This window comes from Heloderma suspectum, chromosome 4 (assembly GCF_057233095.1).
Source record: "Heloderma suspectum isolate Gila_16-S chromosome 4, 16-S_ref, whole genome shotgun sequence".
In the NCBI taxonomy this organism is placed as follows: Eukaryota; Metazoa; Chordata; class Lepidosauria; order Squamata; family Helodermatidae; genus Heloderma; species Heloderma suspectum.
The window spans coordinates 137717616-137722691 of record NC_139461.1 but is presented as its reverse complement, the minus strand read 5'-3'; the positions used below and the strand labels follow the sequence as shown (position 1 = coordinate 137722691).

The following is a 5076-nucleotide window of genomic DNA, read 5'->3' as shown; positions in this document are numbered from 1 at the left end:
AGCTAATTTTCAACCACTGGGGCCGACCACAGATCAACCTTGTTGTGACTCCAGCGAATATGGTTTGCGGACAGTTCTGCTCCAGAGCTGGGATCAGACAAGGATCGCTAGGCAATGCCTTTTTCCTAGAATGGAAGGAGCACCTGTTCTACCTTTTCCCTCCATTCCCACTCCTCACGAGGGTGATCTCTAGGGATGGACGAAAGTCCCTTACCTGGTCCCGCAGCTTGCTTCGCAGTGGGGGGGAGGCGCTCCGTTCCTCCCCCCGAAATTCTGGCCGGAGGGGAGGCGCCCCATCCCTCCGGCCGAAATTCTGGCCGGGGGGGGAGGCGCCCCGTCCCTCCGGCCGCGAATCCGCTGCTCCTGTCGGGTCGCAAATGGCAGCCGCCGTAGCCGCCGCCGTTTGCATCCCTGCAGTCAGCCGTGATAGGCTACATAAATGTTTACGTAGCCTATCACGGCTGACTTTGGGAAAAGAAAAAAAAAGCGTGTATGCAAATGGCGGCGCCCATGGGCGCCGCCATTTGCGTTCCTTATTTGGGCACATGTAGTCTACGTAGACATTTACATAGACTATGGCAAAAATAAGGGCAACGCAAATAGCATTCCCCTTATTTTCGCCGTAGTCTACGTAAATGTTTACGTAGACTACACATGCCCAAATAAGGAATGCAAATGGCGGCTTTTTCCCCCCCCCCAAAGTCAGCTGTGATAGGCTACGTAAACATTTACGTAGCCTATCACGGTGTTTTTTGAAAATCTAGCCGTGATAGGCTACGTAAATCTTTACGTAGCCTATCACGTTTGTTGTTGTTGTTGTTTTACACTTGGAAATGGCGGCGGTGGCAGCAGCTGGTCGGAAGACTAGCCGCTGCCGCCGAACCGCCACCGAACCGCAGCCGGGAGCCGCCGCCGCCGCCAGGGACATTCGACTAAGGTAAGTCCCATCCCGGGGGGTGGCGGGGGGGTGGCAGACCGTTTCTCCACCAATTTTGGGGAGCAGGCCGGAGATTCGTGGAGAAATTCTCCGACATCCCTAGTGATCTCCAAAATCAGACAGGACACCACGAATTGCATCCTAATTGCCCCTTGGTGGACCAGACAACTCTGGTTCACGATGCTGTTGAACCTAGCGCAAGGACACTTCCTACTGCTCCCGTGGATAGACAACTTGATTTCCCGAGACTGGGGCAGGATCCTTCACCCCAATCTCCACACTTTGAACCTCATGCCATGGAGGGTCCAAGCACCCAGCACATTCCCCTGCTGATTCCACCGACAGTGCAGGCTGTACTTGATGCGGCGAGAAAACCATCCATGCGCCGCTTGTACTCGGCGAAATGGGCTTCGTTTGTTCGGTTCGCAACCGACAACAACTGTAACCCTAATGACTGTTGTCTAGTGGACATATGGTTTTTCCTTCAACATCTTTTCAGCAAAGGCCTGAAGCACTCCTCCATCAGAGTGTATGCATCAGCGATTTTGGCGATGCAGGGCAACATTGACGGGTGCTCCATATTAAGACACCCCTTATGCAAGCAATTTCTGCGAGGACTCAGAAACTTAGCCCTTCCCGTGAGAGACTTCCTCAGTGGGACCTAACCCTGGTGCTCAACACCCTCACATCGGTACCACTCGAACCGCTCGCTACCGTGGACTCGAGGCTGCTCTTTTGTAAGGACGCCTTCCTGATAGCCATTATGACATCGAGGAGAGTGAGTGAACTCTTCACGTTGCGAATAGACTCACCTTACACTAGGGATGTCAGAGAATTCCGCGACGGATCTCAGTGAGGCCGAATGCCAGTGCATTCGGCCCCCCGAAATCCATCGCGGAACGGCCTGCCACCCCCCGCCCCCCGCGGATCCCCCCCGGGACGAGACTTACCTGGGGCGGATATTTCGGATGGCGGCAGCTCCAGCAGTGGCTTCGGCGGCGGCGGCGGCTGGTCTTCCGACCGGCTGCTGCCGCTGCCATTTACAGTCTGTGTTTTTTTCTTTCTTTTTTCCCCATAGACATGATAGGCTACGTAAAGACTTACGTAGCCTATCACATCTGGGTAAAAAAAAAAATCGCGTACGCAAATGGCGGCGGCTACAGCCACCACCATTTGCGTTCCTTATTTTTCGCCATCTTAGTCTACATAAATATTTACGTAGACTAAGACGAAGACAAGAAAGGGGAATGCAAATAGCGCCCAGTACGCTATTTGCATTCCCCTTTCTTGTCTTTGGCTTAGTCTACGTAAATATTTACGTAGACTAAGACGGCGAAAAACAAGGAGCGCAAATGGTGGCGGCCATAGCTGCCGCCATTTGCGTACGCGTTTTGTTTTTGTTTTATTTTACCCAGAGCCCTCTGTGGCCGGAAATCCGGCTGTGGACGGCCCTGGAGCCGTCCACAGCCCTGGATGGCTGGAGCACAGCCAGCCATCGAGGATTCCGGGGGGAGGACCAGATCGCCTCCCCCCCCATGAACAGAATCCGCAAAAAGGTAAGTGACTTTTGTACATCCCTACCTTACACTGTATTTCAGAAGGAAAAGGTGGTCCTGAGGCCAGACTTAGCATTCCTCAGACTTCCTCAGTCACAGACTTCCACCTTAATCAACCGATCGTGTTCCCTGCCTTCTTTCCATCCCTAACTTCTGATTTGAAATGACGGCTACACACTCTAGGATGTCCGGAGAGCACTGGTCTTCTATAGGTCACGGACTGAGCCTTTCCACAACTCCCAGTGGCTCTTCCTATGCTATGGGGGACCGAATAAGGCAGTGGTTCTCAACCTTCCTAATGCCGCGACCCTTTAATACAGTTCCTCATGTTGTGGTGACCCCCAACCATAAAATTATTTTCGTTGCTACTTCATAACTGTAATTTTGCTACTGTTATGAATCGTAATGTAAATATCTGATATGCAGGATGTATTTTCATTGTTACAAATTGAACATAATTAAAGCATAGTGATTAATCACAAAAACAATATGTAATTATATATTGTGAAATATTTATTTCTAATTACAAATAAATGAAATTTTGTCTTGAAGCATGGTGTAGCATGGGTAACAGTCTTAATATAACAACAGTAAACTACATTGCTACATTTTGCGACAGTATGCGTAAAAAGCCAACGTCAGTGCGAAGGTTGATATTGCTTCTTTCTCACCAGATCAGAAATTCTCGGGGCAGTCTTTGCAAGAGCACAACGAAGATCATCTTCCACAACAAGTCTACTTCTGTATTTAGACTTGATAACCAACAAGCTGGAAAACCCTGTTTCACAAAGATATGTTGTTAGAAATGGAAGAAGACGGCGCAACACAGTCTCAGACAGAACAGGATATGACTGCAAACACTTGATCCAGAATTTTGGCATTGTACTACTGGCATTGTAGAGAAATCAGTTCTCGCTGCATCGCTGTTAATAAGTTCAATGAACTCCTCTTGTGCTGTCTCAGGAACATCTTCAGCTTTGACTGTGAATGGGCTTCTGGCAAGTGCAAATGGGGTGTCAGGTAGATTTGGAAAGTACGATGAAATTTCGTCTGCAAGCATGTGCAAGTGTTCTTTCACAGAAATTATCATCGTAATCCTTTTTTCTGGTTCAATGTCATGTTCCTCAAAGAAAGCAGATAAGGTAGGCAACATGTACATTTTATTTTCATCCAATTTTTTTTGCCAAAGCTGAATGGAATGGATCATTTGGAATGATCGGATCTTTTCAGACAAATCGAGGCATGTTGAATTTGGTCCTTGCAGTGATAAATTTAACTCATTCAAGATGGCAATGATGTCAACCAAGTAAGCTATTTTCTGCAGTTCACTTTTATCGCTGAAAAGTGCTTCGAACTGCGGTCTTGCTTTCTGATTAAAAAACGTTTTGAGTTCATCACGAAGCTCAAAAACACATTTTAAAACTTTTCCTCTCGACAACCATCTCACTTCAGTGTGAAATAGCAGCGCATTGTTTGGTGCATCCAACTCGTTGCACAGTTGTGAAAACAGTCGACTGTTTAAAGTGCTCGCCTTTACAAAATTGACAGAACTTATGACGCTTTTCATTACTTCTTGTAACTCTTGTGGCAGGGTCTTCGTTACTAATATTTGCCGATGAATCATACAGTGAGTTCCGATGACTTTTGGTGACTCATTCAGTACCAAACGTTTAAATCCAGATCGACATCCTAGCATAGCTGGAGCACCATCTGTGCAAACACCACAAACCTTTTCCCAAGAGATCTTATGCTCTTTCAGAAATGAACCAACTGTGTCAAATACATCATGTGCAGTAGTTGTTGTTTCAAGAGGTTTGCAAAAAAGAAAAGAAAAAAGATTTACCATTGTCCGTGTTGTTGTTTTTACATACCTGTTACTATCACAAGGGGGCAGTATTCACATCAACCACAGCTGAATATAAAAAGACCGATCAGCATCCAGATTAAGTTCCCATGGTACAGATTTTTTTTTTTGCAGTAGTTGATGATTTTACAGTACATGATTTTACATTTACCCAGTAATTATAATTCATGAAGTGTCGTTTTACCTCCAATACTGCTGCTTTCAACACAGTAGCTGCTTTTAACAGAGTAGCTGCTTTCAACACAGCAGCTGCTTTCTACACAGTAGCTGCTCTCTACACAGTAGCTGCTCTCTACACATGTGTGACTGGTCCACATAAGTACATTATGGCGCCAACCCTGTCACATACATCTGTATTTGTACGGGGTGTATGTGATGGGGTTGGCGTGATGATGTCATCACGCCAGTTACTCGTATGTGGGCGTATCTGCATGTGGGTGGACCCGCCTGGAGACGGATAGAGGAGCGGTGTCTCAGTTCCTAAGACCATTGGAAATATGTGTTTTCCAATGGTCTTAGGCGACCCCTGTGAAAGGGTCGTTCGACCCCCAAAGGGGTCGCGATCCACAGGTTGAGAACCGCTGCAATAAGGGCTCTCCAGTCTCCTCTCAGAGGCTGGCATCCTGGATCGTACACATCATTCGACTGGCGTATGAAGTCTCTGGGAAACCCCTACCAACTCGAGTCCGAGCGCACTTGACAAGGGGAGTGTCGACTTC

At 47.6% G+C, this 5076-nt stretch overlaps 1 pseudogene; it reads right to left on the bottom strand.

Annotated features, from left to right (window-relative positions):
* Positions 1-3131: 3131 nt before the first annotated feature.
* LOC146347442 (zinc finger BED domain-containing protein 5-like) lies at positions 3132-4339 on the bottom strand (annotated as a pseudogene).
* Positions 4340-5076: the final 737 nt, after the last annotated feature.